At 41.3% G+C, this 19,188-nt stretch overlaps 1 long non-coding RNA gene across 2 annotated transcripts in view; it reads right to left on the bottom strand.

The window, feature by feature from the left end:
* The window catches only part of LOC132380208 (uncharacterized), a 45,538-nt gene that overhangs the window by 25,156 nt on the left and 1,194 nt on the right, over nucleotides 1-19,188 (bottom strand). For both annotated transcript variants that reach the window (XR_009507701.1, XR_009507700.1), the window contains exon 2: nucleotides 13,394-13,834. This is a non-coding gene — a long non-coding RNA (uncharacterized LOC132380208). The remainder of the gene's footprint in view (nucleotides 1-13,393; nucleotides 13,835-19,188) is intronic.

Genomic DNA, 19,188 nt, shown 5'->3' with positions numbered 1-19,188 from the left:
TGAACCAAAAATCCTATGCAGACAGGGACTTTAAGGATGGTCTGAGTTTTCTGAAATACGCACTTCTAAATCATAATTAAAAAATTAACTTGCTCACAGCCCATACCTAGTTCTATTCCCTTAATCATTTCGTTTTCTTGATAAGTTGATTACTTTCCTGGGAAGGACTATATGGTTTGACTTGATACTGGAATTAGACAGTCAGCTGGCAATCTGTGTTAAGTATAGAGAAGCTTATAGAAGGGAAGCTTAGTCTTAACTTTTGAACATTAATGTACATCGGATTTCAAATTTCAGAATGGTCTTTTTAATCCTGTCAGCAGATCAATCCATGATCAAAAGTATTAAAAACTTTCATTCTCTTGAAACTGTGGCTCCAACCCAAAAGAGCCTGCTACTTTCTGGAATACTCACTTCATGGAAAACAAACTATCTAGTTCATCTATTTTTACTGTAAGGATTCTTGATAGTTTTCTAGAGATTAGTTAATGTACATTATGAGAAGTTCTCTACAAAATTAATTAAATGCAGCACATTTTATTTATATTTTTGAAATTAAAACAAAGTGCTGGAAGTGGAACTGACTGTCTTACCTACTTCCAACAGTATCTGCCAGTTTTGGATAAATGTATATTGAGACAAAATATGCAGATTCAGGTCAGACCGTTCCCTGCCAGTCTGGCTCACTACTCTCGCTACTTTGATGTGATTCTATCATAGTGATGTGCTTGTATGAATGCATGTGCCCTCTCTTCTTGGTTTTAGTCTCAAATGGATCAACATTGGTTTAACATTGCTACATTTACAGCAAGGTAGTTTAAGGCCTGGGTCAAGTTTAAATTCTTTTCCCTCCTGAGCAACCTCACAGATTGACTCAAACTATGATAGCACACTAACAATTTATCTATTCTAATCTTTAATGGTTTTACTGTTCCTAATCTACAAGGGAACCTAGCTGATCTCCCACTGTGCAGTGCTATGAGAAGATTGAAAGGGTTCAGACCATTCATATGTAAAGGCTTCAACTGATATTTTAAAAACAGAACTATAAATTTTATTACATAAATTAGACCAATGTGAATTATAAAATCATAGAAACATATAAAAACAAGAGAAATAACCTAAAGTACACAAATAACAGTATATAAAAAATAAACAACTTTAAAATCCTGTTAGATAGTAGTCATGGGCAGCCTGGAGCAAACACTCATTAAATTTCTCGGGTCCAAGAAAGTGAGTTTAAGAACCTTTTCTCTCCAGCACAAATATGATGCCAAAAAAAATGCATTCTTGATGTCAAAATTCTCCAAAGTAACCACCTCCAGGAGAACCCATTCATTAGGTTTCTTTTTAATACGAACTCCATGCAGAGAGCCTCTTGTCCTCAAATCTGGTTACACCCACCCAACTTCCAAATTTTTCCTTACAGAAAATGACATCAGGTATCCATGTTCATTGTTTCTGTCAACAAAAGCCAACTGTTTTTAAATGCCATTCAGCCTAACTAAGAAGCCTTATTACAAAGTTGTTCCAATTATCTCATGCCTATTAGTTCTTGATTCTTCAGTGCTAGACATTTTCTGAAGATGTGGCCAGTATTGCTGCTGTTGTCCATTGCAGGCTTTCAAAACAGAAATGCATTTTAGGATCAATGTTGTTTACTGTGGTTAGCAAATACAGTGGATTCTGGTTAATCAGGGCAGCTGCTTATTTGAAACAACTCTTACAGAACAAAAAGTAATTGAGAAACTAGCCAGAATTCCCTTTGTTTATTTAGGACACTATGCCAGTTAACTGGGGCAGAAGTCTGTAGCTGCACAGTTTCTAACTAGTGTCAGATGCGTACTCTTGTGTAGCTGTTAGACACTACACCATGCTTAGTGCAAAGTTTTTAACTGTCAGTGGCATGTGCTTGTATTCAAAAACAGTGACTTTTATCACTGAAAGTTGGTGAGAAGTAAGCAGTAAGACAATTTAGAACTGTTTTGCTCACTGAGGTTTCAAGCATTCAGGCCAGAAACGGCCGGGAGTGTAAATGAAAGTTACTTAAACAAGTTAGGAATTATAAGGAATTGGAAGGTACTAACATCATCTTGAATGTTAAAATGGAAATGAAGATTTGGAGGATGCAATTGTTAATAGCATTTTATGAAGGTAGTCCACTATCTTACACTAGGTGTCTGCACTGATTTTGTTTATTTACGGTCTCAGGCTAAAGAATGTGGCAGATGAATTTCTCCATCGATAATTGTTAGGAACTAATACAGTTTATAGCACTGTAGCAGTATTGATAGTGCTATAATTTGTTCTGTATTTCATTTGAATACATAGTTTGTTCCTCAGTTAGATGGTAGTTTGTCTTTTTTGTACCTTTTTACCTATTTCCATGAAACTTCAGCTAATTGAGGCAGCCACTTAATTGCGCCAAAATGTACCAGTCCCACTAAACTCCATTGTAACTGTATATGTGTGCACAGGTGCAATGAGAATCTTACTTGCAGCAGTGGCACAGGCACATAGCATCAGATAAGTAGCATTCACGTAAAAAACAAATTTTACACAATTTTTACAAAAAAATGATAATAATAGTCCATTAGTGCAAAGTGGTCAGTGTTGCCATCTGAGGTAGTAACTATAGGATTTTGCTGGTGGGTTCAAGAACTGAATGGTTGAAGGGAGCTAGTGGTTTTGAACCTGGTGGTGTGGGACTTCAGGCTTCTGTACTTCCTGTACAATGTAGCAGCAAGAAGTTGCCATGGACCAGACAAGTTCTCTGCCTTGCCAGTCATCATATTTAAATGTATTTATTTCTATTTTTGCCTATTATTTGAATACCTTCAGCTGCCCAGGCAGTACCTCTTTGTGGGGGGAAGAAAGCAAGGCTCTTGAAGCCAGATCTGCCATCCATTAGGCTGATGTCTGAGGTGCACAACGTTTATGCACTGTATCCCTCCATGAGCAAATATCTGCCACTTCTGAATGATCTCAGTGTCTTGAGTCTTTGCATTCTGGAGAGCAGTTTGCCACCCAGTGGCGAGGAATTCATCTGCACAGTCTTTTTGATGTGATCCAAGTTCAAAGTAAATTTATTATTGAAGTATATATGTCACCATGTCAGCCCTCTCCAAGATTCATTTTCTTGCAGGCATTCTCTAATCCAGAATAGAATAATAACCATAATAAAAGACTGAATAAAAGACATAATGAAAGACTGCACTAACTTGGTGTTCAATGTGCTAAAGACAACAAACTAAATACAAAATAATTTTTAAAAAGTAAGTATCAAGAACGTTAGATGAAGAGTCCTTGAAACTTAGTCCATAGGTTGTGGGAACATTTCAATGTTGGGACAAGTGAAGTTTTTTGAGAGACTTTTTCCACTGAGGTTGGGTGGAACAACTACCAGTGGTGATGAGCTACGGGTGTAATGTGAAAAGTTTAAAGGAAACATCAGGGGAAACTTCTTCACTCAGAGTGGTGAGAATGTGGAATGAGCTGCCAGACCGAGTAGTGTATGAGAGCTCTATTTCGATGTTTAAGAGAAGTTTGGATGGGTACATTGATGGGATGGGTATGTTGGGATATGGTCACGATGCAGGTCGACGGAAGTAGCCAGTTTAAATGGTTCAGCATAGGTGAGCTGAAGGGCCTGTTTCTGTGCTGTACTATGACTCGAAGTTGAGTGAAGTTATCAATGGGCTATTCCTTAGGACACGCACACACATACAAAACAAAGAGGCAGACATCAAGTCACAGTCATACATTCAGCCCAACTGGTCTATGCCAAGCGAGGTGCCCATCTAAACAAGCCCCATTTCCCCACATTTGGCCCATATGCCTATGATCTCCTCCTATTCTACTTCACCATCTTTCCTTTTCCGGTACACTAGTAGATGATCAGTATAGTGAAAGATGCTCTTTGGTCTACCCAAAATCTGTTGGTCTCCAGCACAGTGAGATGTCTGTAAGCTAATGATGCAGACAGGTATATTCCAGGTTGCAGGAGTACGTACTGAGGGACACACTGAAGCTCAGAGCAGCCAACGCAAGGGCTCTGTGGAGAGTTACAGTCCAGGTTTCTCTCATTTTGGGACTGAGGGGATGAGTCTGCTGCAGAAACTCATCAACGGAAGGATGGTAATGGTGCAATCCCAGCCGCTCCTCACCCTTCCCACCCACACCATAACCAGCCCTTCCTTGGTTCCACTGTCTACTTTAATCAAATTTAGAGTTATGTGTCACACAGTTTGCTAACACAGCTTCTGCTGTCACTAATGTATCTTCCTGTTTTTGCTTTGTGCTAGTGGCAGCTCACACTCATCAGGGAAGTGCATTATGCCATCTACTGTAACGGAGTGTGACAGGAGCCATAACAGGGATCAGATTCTGCCTCCCAAAACTGTTTTAATTAAAAAGTTCACCAGGGCCTTACATGACTTGGTCATCCCTGCTTCAGGTGCCAGAATATCCTGCAGCCTAGGCACCCCAGATCTACCCTATAATTGCCTAAACAGCTTCCTATGTTCTAATGAGTATCTGTAGCTCACCATGATCACATTCTACTGTCTCTGATACCTTACAAAAGTCACACCACCCATTCCCATGTTTACCAAGAAGTGCCAAAGTAGTGTGCTAACTCTTGTGTCCCAACCTCAATCTTGCCAACTACACATCTTCCCTCCTACCCAAAAGGCGCCTTCTGTGAATTGATGGAACCAATTTGTAATACCACCTCCCTGTCCCACTCCTATCCCACAAATTCTGCCATTTCCCAATCCCAGCCAATCCAAGATTTGGCTTCATACTTTCCTATATTGACTAGAAATGTCTACATCTGACTTACTAAGTGCCTGTTTTGCTCTATCATCTGCCCTTTCATTACCCAATACACCTACATGGCAGGTATCAACAAAACTTCACTACTATTCCCATACTCTCCAGAACATATAGGTCAACAGATCAACATGTTGATCAACAGATCAGCTCTCCTTCAACACTTCAATTCCAAACTCCGCAGTACCAAGGCAGAGTCTGAGCAAATCATAACCCTGTTTGACTTAACTTGTTCAACCCATTACAAACTAATCATAAAGGCCATAAATTCTGCTGTATAGACAGACAACCCATCTGCCAGCCTTTTCCCCACCTTAACATTAAACCAGGGGAAAAATATCCCTGAGCCCACCTAGTTATTAACTAGATCTTTGGAACCATCTGTAAAGATGAGCAAAAAGAAGAAAAAATGCTTCTGCTGTAGATAATGTAATAATAATAATCCTTCCACCCACAGGACTCTGCCTCTCCCCCAGTAATGACAAATCTATTCCCACATTTGGAAATTTCCAAGGTCAGGCCACTGTTGGGGCTAATTCACAAATCCCCAAAACTAAATTCCTGTACCTACACCCCAAATATCTGCCCAAAACATTTACCAATTCTGTTAGTATATTCCCAACAATCCATTAAAATTGAATATGTCTAATGGGATTGCCCCCCCCCCCCGCATTCTACTAATGAAGTCCAGAATGCAAGGCTCAATTTTTCTCTCTACAGGTCAAGTGGCATCTCGCCTAGTTCAACCCTTAATACATCTCATGGTGTGGTCCAGAATGCTCCATGATAGATTCTAAGTGCCCTGGCCTGTAGAACATCCAACAGGTATAAAACTAAATGAGCTGCCTTCCCATAAATCATACAACCATAATCCAGACAAGAGCGTATTAAAGTGTGATAAATTGTCCATAGCACACCCCTAGAAGCTCCCCAGCTACACACCACAAAATTTTAATGACAAACTTATACTTAGCCTCCGAAAACATCTCAAAGTCAGTCGTGCATCCAGCCATGACCTCAACTATTTAAACACGGGAACCCTAGACAGTGATCGCCCATAGAGAGTAAGGTGAATATGTATTTCCAACCCATGTTGCCAAGTAAAAACCATATATTTTGACAGAATCAAATAAAATTTTAAACCCAGTCTGAAGACCATTCTTCCATTGCTGATTCCACTGTTTGCACAGACCTTACCACATAGGTAGTATTATGATGCGTTTTCCAGAGCCTCATCATCAGCATACAAAGCCAGGCCCAATACAATCAAAAATATTGTACTAATGACACTACCCGGGGGGGGGGGGGGTGTGGAATACACAATCCGCTGAAAACTCTGAAGACACTTCTCCCACCCACTCTAAACCATTGGCCAATCAAAACCCAGTTGTATAGCCTGCCACCAATACCAAGCTTACTTAGTTTAATCAAAAGCCCCTCCCTCCATAGCTTTTCATAAGCTTTGTTGATGTCCAGAAACACTGCAACTACTGACTCTTTTACTGTAAAAGCTTTCCAAATATCATTTCCCAGTCATAGAAGGGCATCATATGTAGATCTCCAGTCATGAAACCCACACTAGTAGCGACAAATTAATTCCCTCTTCTTCAAAACAAATGGAAGCCCAATTACTATAATTTTGTCCATTACACAGTGAAGAGGTGAGAGCAACAGGCCTGTAGCTACTTGTTGGGTCAAATCCTTCTCAGGTTTAACAATAGGCAACACTACAGCCCTTTTCCAGTCTCCTAGGAACATTCCTTGCTTCCAGACCTTATTATAAAGCTCAAGCAATATCTTTAGGGCAGATACTGGAGCACATGATATCCTGTCCTGGGGCTGTAGTACTTACATTATTGTCAGCAGGTTTCAGTACAGCCAACTGTTAACATATCACGTGGGTATCTTGTGACTGTCACATAACCATGATGCAATTGAGTATCTGGTGAGCACTCCATCTTGTGATGGTGGAGTGATGTATTTTCCCGCCAGTGTGAGGTCATGAGATGGCCTGTTTTCAACAGGTATAAAACAGGGAAAGCCTGCTGTGATGCAGGAGTTTTTGATGGGACATCGTTTAAGTAGTCTGTTACTCTGTTATGCTGCATATTTGGTTTCATGACACAGTTTTGTTTTAACGTGGAGTTTTAATTCTTACTGTAAGGTACATTGTCATTGTGCCAGCAGTTTTGAAAATCACTGCCAATTATGTTTGATGTATTTTTGATTTAATTTTAAAGTCTAAGTATTGGAGAGTGAAGATTTATCGAGGTACAGAAACCTGAAGGATCGAGTAAAGTTGGTGTCATTGGCTGTAAAATAGGATTGACCTTATTGGATCTTCGTTCTGGAGATAGTAACCTGCATCCGAGATAGCCCTTGCTCTAAGACCAGAAAGGGTTCGGTTATTCATCAAGGGAAAGGTCAGTTCCTTCAAGTCGTATTTATTTCCTTCATCATGAATCCTTCGGGCAAGGCATATTTTGGCTGGGATCAGCAGTAACATCACGTCATCGAGGAATTCGTTACTTCAGGAAAGTCTCTCCTAATTGACTGTATAAATCATTTGGACTTTCGCATTTATCGCTTTAAGAACTGTTCGAGTTGCTGTTTAGTAGTTAACTTCCAGTTAAGTTAGTCGTTTGTTTATTTTTCATTTTTATTGAGCAGTTTAAATAAATGTTTATTTGTTTATGAAAAACTTGTCTCAATTCCATATTCATTGTTGCTGTATCGTAACAATTGGGGGCTCGGCCTGGATATGTTCCGTTTTTGAGTTTAAGTGCTTGCTTAATTATCAGTCTGATTTGGAAAAGGGTAATTCCCAATTCTTTTATTGGCTTGTGGGTGATATTCGGCAACAATGAATATCAACAACTTTCTGGCATCGCCAGACTTGGAGTTATTAGCGAAGGTGAAAAAGAGTGATGTATCTAGGATTGTGAGCAGTTTGGAACTTAAAGGTATTTTGAAAGCTACATCAAAGCCTGTAATTCAGAGAGAAATCGCATCACACTATGCAGAGTTGGGTGAAGCGGTGTTAGATATGTTTCCAAGAAGTAACCTGGAAATGCAGTTACAAATTGAACAAATGAAGTTAAAGCAATGTAAGGCGTTAGAAACGCTTAGAATAGAAGCTGAGTTAAAACAAACAATTGGAAGCGAACTTGGAACAAAGTTGGTTAGAAGCTGCAAATAAACAGAGGGAATTTGAACTTGTGATGGCGAAATAGGACCCTGGTCAGACTCCACTTGGAGTACTGTGCTCAGTTCTGGTCGCCTCACTACAGGAATGATGTGGAAACCATAGAAAGGGTGCAGAGGAGATTTACAAGGATGTTGCCTGGATTGGGGAGCATGCCTTATGAGAATAGGTTGAGTTAACTCGTCCTTTTCTCCTTGGAGCAACGGAGGATGAGAGGTGACCTGATAGAGGTGTATAAGATGATGAAAGGCATTGATTGTGTGGATAGTCAGAGGCTTTTTCCCAGGGCTGAAATGGTTACCACAAGAGGACACAGGTTTAAGGTGCTGGGGAGTAAGTACAAAGAAGATGTCAGGGGTAAGTTTTTTACTCAGGGAGTGGTGAGTGCATGGAATGGGCTGCCGGCAATGGTAGTGGAGATGGACACAAGAGATTTTTGGATAGGTACATGGAGCTTAGAAAAGTAGAGGGCTCTAGGTAAGCCTAGTAATTTCTAAGGTAAGGACATGTTCGGCACAACTTTGTGGGCCGAAGGGCCTGTATTGTGCTATAGGTTTTCTATGTTTCTATGAAATTAAATCTCAAAAATCAGCCCTCTGGTTCTCGGCAACAGTTTGTTGCTAGTCGAGAAGTTATATTAGCTCCTCCATTTAATGAAACAGAAGTGGATAAATATTTCCAACGTTTCGAAAGTGTTGCTCAGACTTCAGAGTGGCTGAAAGAGAAATGGCCAGTGATGTTACAGAGTGTAATTAAAGGCAAGGCACAACAAGTTTATACAGCTTTAACTGCTGAACAAGCACTTGGTTATGATAGTGTGAAGCAGCATATAATGAGAGCGTATGAACTGGTTCTAGTAGTTTATAGAAAAAGATTCCAAAATTTGAAGAAGTCCATAGAAAAAACTTATGTGGAATTTGCCTACAATAAAGCTGTGTGTTTTGAGAGATGGGTTTCCTCTAAAAATGTGAATGTGGAATATAATAAATTGAAAAAGTTGATCTTAATGGAGGAATTTAAAAGGAGCATCCCTGTTGAAGTAAGAACATACTTAAATAGAAGGGACACTGCTACATTGCAGGATTCTGCTAGATTAACAGATGAGTATGCCTTAATCCATAAGAATAAATTCCATCAGTGTAGAACTTTTAAAAGGAAAAATAACACAGAGAGTCAAGGTAAACCAGAAATTAAATCAGAAGTTAGTGAGAAAGGTAAGGATGAAAGAAAACATGTGAAGGAAAGATAGTTTGGTCCCATGTGTAATTATTGTAAGAAACCTGGTCACATAATAGCTAACTGTTTCTCAATGAAAAAGAAGAGGGAAGCAGTCCCAGATGCCTGTGTGCAACATATTGAAACACCTGTAAATCCACAGGGTTTGATAAACACACATGAAGCTTTGTCAGAGTCTGACCAAGTTAAGAGGGGATATGATCATTTTATAACTGAAGGATTTGTATCCTTGAAAGAGGATCCCTACGGTGCCAATAAAAATCCTATGGGATAGTGGAGCTTCTCAATCACTGATGTCAGACAGTGTGTTAAAGTTTAGTGATTAGTCTGACACTGGTGAGGTAAACTATAAATGAGGTGTTGGGAGTGCCGTTATGCCTGTACATTTGAATAGAGTAAATTTAAGGTCAGGGTTAGTTACAGGACCGGTTAAAGTAGGACTACAACCCAGCTTAGCTGTGAATGACATTTCTCTATTGTTGGGGAGTGACTTAGCAAATGGACAAGTTTTTCCTGAAGTGTATTTGAAAATAAAGTCAGAGGAACCACAGATGGATTCTAATACAGATTCCTCCCATGTTGTAACGCGAGCTATGGCTAAAAAGCTTGATGTGCGGGATGAGGTTGTTACCCATGACTGTTCAACTCGGGATTCAAATTTTGAGGATGTGTCAGAAACTTTCTTACCTTCATTGATCAAGATTCTTGGAGTAAGTCTGACCATGAGTATTTGTCTCTGACTCAGAAGGAGATGATAGCAGAGCAGAGTAGAGACCCTGAGGAACAAGCTCCCCCGAATAGTGAAATTGATAAGGTGCCAATAGGATATTATTTTGAGAAAGGAGTGTTGATGAGAAAGTGGAGATCACCTACAATTCCTGCAAGCGATGAATGGAAGGTTGTTCACCAGGTAGTTGTTCCTAAAGTTTATCGAAATGAGATTTTAACTTTAGCTCATAGTGTGCCCTTGGGTGGACATCAAGGAGTGAAGAAAACTGTGAACAAGGTTTTTGAAGATTTTTACTGGCCTGGTTTGAGAAAAGATGTGATGACATTTTGCAGAACGTGTCGTACTTGCCGAATTGTGGGTACACCTAATCAAGTTACTCCTGTGGCTCCACTGCAACCTATTCCCGCATTCAGTGAACCGTTTTCTAAAATTATTATAGATTGCGTAGGCCCATTGCCAAAAACTAAAAGGCAATACCATTTAGGAATATAACAGCTAAAACTGTAACAAAGGTTCATAAAATTCTTTACTTACTTTGGGTTGCCTAAGGAAATACAATCTGATCAAGGGAGTAATTTTATGTCTGGATTATTTCAACAGATAGTTTATAAACTGGGAGCTAAGCAGATTACCTCTTCTGCATACCATCCAGAATCACAAGGAGCCTTGGAGAGGTTTCATTCTACCCTCAGGACTATGATTAGTACGTATTGTGTAGAAAATGAAAGTGATTGGGATGAGGGATTATACTTACTTCTATTTGCAGTACAGGAGTCAGTACAGGCATCATTAGGTTTTAGTCCATTTGAACTTGTATTTGGGCAGAGTTAAAGGACCTTTGGCCTTATAAAAAAAGAATGGATTAATAAAGAGGTACACACTAAATTGCTGGATTATGTTTTAAAATTTAAGGATAGATTACATAAAGCTTGTAGCTTGGCCAGGGAAAATTTAAGATCAGCCCAGGAGAAAATGAAAACCTGGTATGATAAAGAAGCTAAAATGAGAGCATTTAAGCCTGGAGATAAGGTGTTGGTTCTTTTCCCGGTGCAAATGAATCCTTTACAAGCTAGATTTCATTGTCCTTATGAAATTATGTCTAAAGTTAATGATGTGGATTATGTGATAAAAACACCAGATCGAAGAATGCCAACCCATATAAATATGATAAAAGCATATTATGAGAAACAATCTGCTACTATGACTGTTGTGGTCAATAATAATGAGTCTGATCTCACTAGGAACTTAATGGATAATTCATCTGAAACTCATTCTAAATTCAATATTATTTCTGCCAGATTACCAAACTCAACAATTCTGGAAAATATTGACGAAAAATTAGCTCATTTACAGCCAGAGCAGAAGCAGCAGATGAAGCAATTAATTCTTAAGTATAGGGATTTATTTCCAGATGTTCCTAGAAGAACCACAGTAGCTTCACGTGATGTAGATGTTGGAGATGTCTGTATTGATGAATTAGTTACAGGAAATGATACTTGGAAAGTATCTGTGTGTGTTTTACTGCTGTAGAGAAACTATTTGAAAGGCTTTCAAAAGCTAACTTAACTATTAATTTAGCTAAAAGTGAATTTGGTCATGCCACTGAGACTTAGCTTGATTATGTTGTAGGTCCGGGCTTGAGTAAGGAAAATGGTTAAGGAAATATATCAAACTCCAGTTTAGCAACAAAGGTTTAATGTTACAGGAGTATAATATTTTGATAACTCATATTAAAGGCAAAGATAGTGTGATTGCTGATTGTTTATCTAGATGTTGAACGTACAATGTAATTTTCTTATGGAATGATATTGTTGTTGTTGTTGTTCGTCCTTCAGAGTCAAAGACGACCACGACTTCTGTCAGGTGGAGGGTTTGTGACTGTGGGTCTGGAGGTGACTGGTGAGGCAAATCTGGGCTTGGGCTGTAGACGCTGTGGGTGCTAGCCCACTCCAGTGATAGCTAGCACCCACAGCGGAGTGATATTAACATTTGTAACACTCCTACTGCATAGTAATTTGTAAGGTGCTATATGATAATACTGTGTATATTGTACATGTTGTAGATTTTATTAATTTTTTTGTAAATAGTTAATTGTTAAAATTTTACTCTTGACGGATCAAATTTTTTTTGGAGGGAGGTGTTACATATCACATAGGTATCTTATGACTGTCACATGATCATGATGTAATTGAGTATCCGGTGAGTGCAGGGTAATGGTTTTGTGATGGTGAAGTGATGTAGTTTCCTGCCAGTGTGAGGTCACATGATGTAATTTTCCTGCCAATGTGAGGTCATGTGATGGCCTGTTTTCAACAGGTATAAAACAGGGAAAGGTACAGAAACCCAAAGGATCGAGTAAAGTTGGTGTCGTTAGCGGTAAAACAGGATCGACCTTATTGGATCTTCGTTCCAGAAATAGTGATCTGAATCTGAGATAGCCCCCACTGTAAGAGCAGGAAGGATTGGGCGCAGCGTTATTCATCAAGGGAAAGGTCAGTTCCTTCAAGCCGTTTTTATTTCCTTCATCGTGAATCCTTCGGGTAAGGCATATTTTGGCTGGGATCAGCAGTAACGTCACGTCGTCGAGGAATTCATAACTTCAGGAAAGTCGCTCCTAATTGACTGTTAAATCATTTGGACTTTCGCATTTATCGCTTTAAGAACTGTTCGAGTTGCCGTTTAGCAGTTAACTTTCGGTTAAGTTAGTTGTTTGTTTATTTTTCAATTTTATTGAGCAGAGTTTAAATAAATGTTTATTTGTTCCTGAAAAACCTGTCTCAATTCCATATTCATTGTTGCCATATCATAACACAACGTAAAATTCTCATCCATGGCACTCACAAACATCTCGTTTCTCACATATCTTACCATTCTCCTTCAAAATACACTGTCCTCTCTTAACATACTCATCCCTGAATTTGTCTAGTCTCTTTGCAAATGAGTTTCTCAGACATTTCGCCTTTTCTTTGTCCATTGTCGTCGAATTTCCATGCTCCACTAACGCTAGAAGCTGACTATAACATCTGACAATGTTCATTTTCTTCAGCATTCTCCACTCCACTGTCCTGCCAGTTTCCCTTCCAGTTGATAAGCAAAGCCTCTCCAAATTGTCCATTTACCATTGCTAATCGGTTCAATTTAATGTTAGAGAAATGTATACAATATACATACTGAAATTCTTTGCAAATGTCCATGAAAACAGAGGAGTTCCCCAAAGAATGAATGACAGTTAAATGTTAGGACCCCAAAGCCCCCACCCCCCCAGCTCCCTTCCCTCTCATGCATAAGCAGCAGTAAAGCAACAAGCCCCCTCCCCCACCAGCAAAAAAGCATCTGCACCTTCCACCAAACCCTCAAGCATGCAGCAAAGCATCAATAAAGACACATACTTGCAGTACTCCAAAAACTACTCGTCCATCCAGTATTAGGGATTCCACAGGCTCTCTCTCCTTAATAAGGATAAATGAGGTGTCCCCGTTTCACAGTGAGGGGAGACTTAAGAAAACAACTCGCCGATTTATGCTGTTAAATGTCTGTTGTATCACTTTTTCCGAGCTCTATGCCCGAAGATCTTGGGTCTTTGGGGACACAGCCAACAGCCAATCCTTTATGTACTCCCACAACACACCAGTTTTTTGCGGTGTCACTGATCTTGAGTTTGCCACCTCCAGAGCAACAAAAATCCAGAACCCTGAAGGCGCACTAGTCTTCTAGGCCGTGTCCTTGGCATAATTGAAAAACAGCCAGTCATGAAGCTCCAAGAGTGGGTCCCATTCCCACAAAGAACCAAAGTCAATGTGTAATTCTAGGTCAGGGTCTTCAAAAGAACCCTGAAAGGAAAATAAATATTAAAGATAGAAATAGAGCTGTTTCCAGAGAGGCAAAGAAAGAAATCACCATCAGGCACCATCATCCCAAGCTCCCTCTTTGCTATCACTCTTTTCTTCAGAATTCTTCTTGCATTTCAAAACCTAAAAAGCCCACCTCCAGTCTCTGATAGGCTCTGTACATTCTTGTGTCCACCAAGGAACACATTTCTTACCATCTCTCCTGGACAGTGTTGTGAGTGATGAACAGACCTGATGGAAATGGAATGCAGAGTTAACCATTCCCCCCCCCCCCGAGAACTTTGAACTATTGCTGTTGCTATGCTGCTAATGAGAAAGAGATGAAGCCCAGGCAAGAACATCTGCTACAGATAAGAGGGAGAGAGAGACTGTTGATTTATTGTATTTTGACTCTTCCTGGATTATTTACCTTTCACTACAAGGACTTAACTTTGCTCATTAACATTACTCAGGAGACAGCAGGAGTGGCCTGATTTGATGGACTCATTCAGAGTTGATGGATAGCTGAGACCCTGTTAGTAGGGATAAAAGACAGGTCTGGAGAGACACCCTTCAGACACACTAGTGGACACTGACTGAGTGTTGTGAACCCACAGAAAGGTGGGGGTTTTGGAGGCAAAACCAGGAGATCGGTCAATAAAGCTCACAGTGTGACAGCAGGGCCGGTGGGGACGTGTGTGTGTCCACTCATGCCAGAGTGACGAGTCCACCACATTAGAATGGTCTAGCTGAAGGACGGAGGGGTCATAACTGAATGGCCACAACGACACAATGGGTTATGAAAGCCACAGAAGGTTTGCCTGCTGCAGCTGACTAATCCCTCGCTCTCTCTCCAACGATTACAACACAACAACCATAACTAACTCAGCATGTATGAACTGAACTGAACTTTATACTCTTCTATGACAATTCATTTACCCCTAGACATCGATAGAGCTTGTTTATTATTGCTTATTATTATTCTTACACTTTTAGGTTTATTACTGCTAACTGGTTTTATATGTATATTTGCATTTTTGATACTGTATTGTGTAGTTTACTAATAAACACCTTTAGTTTTGGTACCACCAGACTCCAACGGATTCTTCTTTCTCTGCTGGTCTGAAACCCAGTTACGGGGTACGTAACAAAAGGATTGGCTTGATGGGCTGCCCAACACTATCTAGAAATTATATTCTGACGGTCTTCGTCTCTGGCATCACCTAGAGATAATTGATCAAATGATTTTTCACACACATTGGAAAATCTTCCCCAGTTTGCCCTCGCCCTCTGAAAGCACAAATCCAAACTTTCTGCCTAGTCCCACTGACCTGCACTTGGACCATATCCCTCCATACATCTCTCAGCTATGTACTTGTCCAAGTTTTTCTTAAACATTAAAAGTGAGCCCGCATTTAATTTCATCTGGCAGCTCATTCCACACTCCCACCACTCTCTGTGTGAAGAAGCACCCTCCCAATGTTCCCTTTAAACTTTTCTCCCTTCACCCTTAACCCATGTCCTCTCTTTTATTTCTCCCCTAACCTCTGTGGAAAAAGCCTGCTTGCATTCACTCTATCTATACCCATCATAATTTTATATACCTCTATCAAATCTCCCCTCATTCTTCTACGCTCTAGGGAATAAAGTCCCAACCTATTCAACCTTTCTCTGTAACTCAGTTTCCTTGTAAACCTTCTCTGCACTCTTTCAACCTTATTAATATCCTTCCTGTAAGTTGGTGACCAAAACTGCACACAATACTCCAAATTCAGCCTCACCATTGCCTTATACAACCTCACCATAACATTCCAAATCTTATACTCAATACTTTGATTTATAAAGGCCAATGTACCAAAAGTTCTCTTTACGACCCTATCTACCCGTGATGCCACTTTTAGGGAATTATGTATCTGTACTCCCAGATCCCTCTGTTCTACTGCACTCCTCAGTGCCCTACCATTTACCTTGTATGTTCTATCTTGGCTTGTCTTTCCAAAGTGCAATACCTCACACTTGTCTCCAACTCCATCTGCCATTTTTCAGCCCATTTTTCCAGCTGGTCCAAATCCCTCTGCAAGCTTTGAAAACCTTCCTCACTGTCCATGACACCTCCAATCTTTATATCATCAGCAAATTTGCTGATCCTATTTACCACACTATCATCCAGCTCATTGATATAGATGCCAAATAACAATGGACCCAGCACTGATCCCTGTGGCACACCACTAGTCACAGGCCTACACTCAGAGAAGGAATCCTCCACTACCACTCTCTGGCTTCTCCCATTGAGCCAATGTCTAATCCAATTTACTACCTCACCATGTATACCTAGTGACTGAATCTTCCTAACTAACCTCCCATGCGGGACCTCGTCAAAGGCCTTACTGAAGTCCACTTCATCCACTTTCCTTCCCTTCATCCACTTTCCTTGTAACCTCCTCGAAAAACTCTAATAGATTTGTTAAACAGGATCTACCACGCACAAAGCCATGCTGACTCTCCCTAATAAGTCCGTCTATCCAAATACTTGTAGATCCTATCTCTTAGTACTCCTTCCAATAATTTACCTACTACTGACGTCAAACTTATTCGTGTCTCAGCTGCTGCTCTAATCCACCTCTCACTTGTTTCTCACTATTACATGTTTTGCTGCCACTTGTGTCTCATTGTGCTCCACCTATCATCTGCCTCTCAGCTCCTAAACTCAATCCCACATTTGACGAAGACCAATGCTTTCTTAACCACAGAGTCAACCTGGACTCAGACCCTTGGATCCCATGCCTCCTTGCTTTCTCAATAAGCCTTGCATAGGGTACCTTGTCAAATGCCTTGCTGAAATCCATATACACTACATCTACTGCTCTACCTTCAACATGTTTAGTCACATCCTCAAAAAATTTAATCAGGCTCATAAGGCACAACCTGCCTTTGACAAAGCTATGCTGACATCCTAATCATATTATGCCTCTCCAAATGTTCATAAATCCTGCCTCTCAGGATCTTCTCCATCTCAGAGGTCAATGACACAATCATATGGACGACGAGGTGGCAGGGAAGTGGCCTAGGACTTGCTGAATACAGCCTTGACATCCATATATTCAGGAGGTTATGGCACTGAGGTCCAGAAATTCCTCGAGGGGATCTGGGCTTGGAGACAAGGGGAGCTGAGCATGGAGGAGGCTGTGGGAGTGACAGATTGGCCTCCAGCCTACAATCTTGCAACTGAGCCAGTCAATGTGGGGGTTGTGTTTAACTAACTAGGGATGGCCTTGAACAATGGGAGCTTGAGGAGAGTCAAAAACATAAAGGTTTAACTGTCATGATGGTTGCCGGATAAACTGAGTCTTACCGGAGTTGTGACATGTGTGATATTTGCCAGTCTCCGACCATTCAAGGCATTGGCCATTAATGGTGACCGGAGAGCAGACACAGGTAATCCCCACTGGGCAGCCAAGCCGGCATCGATAAAACACCCCTCCACACCAGTGTCCTGGCTGGCAGGAGCAGGTGCTGATTCTGCTTTGTCATTCAGTCAGTGTCACGCAGGTATGGTCACATGCATAGCCTCGGGCTCTGGAACAGGAATTGTAGATGGGGGCAAACAGCAGGGCAAAGTAGACTGACAAGGAGCTTGGAACTCACCCAGTGCCCCCAGGGACCCTCTGGAACCCCTCCCTCTGTGGCACTGTTAAAGGCGAAAATCAATATGGATGGCCAAATCCACCAGGGCTTCAAAGGTGGCAGGAGGGTCCTGGATAACCAGTTCATCTTTGATGATTTCAGAGAGGCCATTCAGGAAGGTGTCATACTGTGCTTCCGAGTTCCAGCTGCTGGAGGTGGCTAGGGTCCAGAACTCTACTGCGTAATCTGACACAGATCTGCGCCCCAGGTGCATATGCAGTACTTCATGGGCAGCCTCTCTCCCATGTTTGGAGCGATCAAGCACTTTTCTCATCTCCTCAGAAAATAACTGAAAACTGCTGCAGAAAGGGGAGCCTGCCTCCCAGATGGCTGTTCTCCATTCTCTCGCCGACCAGACAGTTGGGTGGTGATGTAGGCCACCTTGCCTCGATCAGTCGGAAATATTGTTGATTGTAATTCAAAAAATGAGGGTGGACTGGGAAAGGTAAGAGCAGCAGGTACTGGGCTCATCTGAGTACTTTTCTAGAGGAGACAGACGGGGCTCTTGGATGGGAGGTGTGAGCGAGAACGTGTAGGACCCGGCAGAAAATTCAGTCACAGATTGTCAATGGGCACTCTGGGACAGCTGGAGTGACTGAGTCTGGGCCACAAGATCACATTGGCAGAAAGCAACCCCACTGCCCTGCACACAGAGTCCAGCTGGTGTTTCCCCAGCATCACTCCCTGTTATTTCAGGACAGCTCTCAGACAAACAGGGTCTGCTGGATCCATCCTGGCCAGATTGCACTGTCAGGGCACTGAAGCAGGGACCCAATCACAAACCAACTACTGTGTGCACTGTGATATTTACTGAGTAGCAAATCCAGAGCAGCAACAAGCCAGCATCAACGTTCAGGCAGAGATAAAAAAATTCCAAAGAAATCCAAAAACCAGAATCAGGAAACAGGCAGAGTCAATATTTAGATGGAAAGAGTACAGATACATATGCTAAAAAGTCTCAGGAAAACTCACTGGCACAATCTAGCAACAAACAGGTGAAAACACAGGACTGAAATACACTGAGCAATTTACAGAGAGGCAGATGATAGGTGGAGCACAATGAGCCACAGGTGGCAGCAAAACAGGTAACAATGAGAAACAGGTGAGAGGCGGAGTACTCAGTAATACAGGGCCTGGAGTAGAGCAGGAGCAGAGACAGGAGCACAAGGGGCACGAAAACAAACAAGGGCACATGGCAATACAAAACCACAGACTGACAGCTAGGGGGAAGCACACAAAAAACAGAGTTCAACTGGAGGTACTGACATGCCAGTGGCCCATTCCCCATTTGCCATCCACCACCAGCCCATTCCCTCTACTGTCATTCCCCAAATCTTCTCTCTGAAGTACTTCATGTACCCGTTCTGCAGTAATTCGCACTAAATCCAAATACCTTGATGCTGCATCCACCACTATTCCGAGTCTATTAGATTTATTTCCTCCCTTTACTGTTGGACTGACCACAGCGCATAGAAACACATAACACACATAGCACATAGATGTCCCCGCTGAACATCGACGGCTTCTCAGTACAGATTGTAAAGAGCACCAAATTTCTTGGTGTTCACCTGACGGAGAATCTCACCTGGTCCCACAACATCAGCTCCATAGCAAAGAAAGCCCAGCAGCGTCTCTACTTTCTGCGAAGGCTGAGGAAAGTCCATCTCCCACCT

Source organism: Hypanus sabinus, chromosome 23 (assembly GCF_030144855.1).
Source record: "Hypanus sabinus isolate sHypSab1 chromosome 23, sHypSab1.hap1, whole genome shotgun sequence".
NCBI lineage: Eukaryota > Metazoa > Chordata > Chondrichthyes > Myliobatiformes > Dasyatidae > Hypanus > Hypanus sabinus.
The sequence above is the reverse complement of the archived record's forward strand: the minus strand, read 5'-3'. Positions and strand labels throughout refer to the sequence as shown.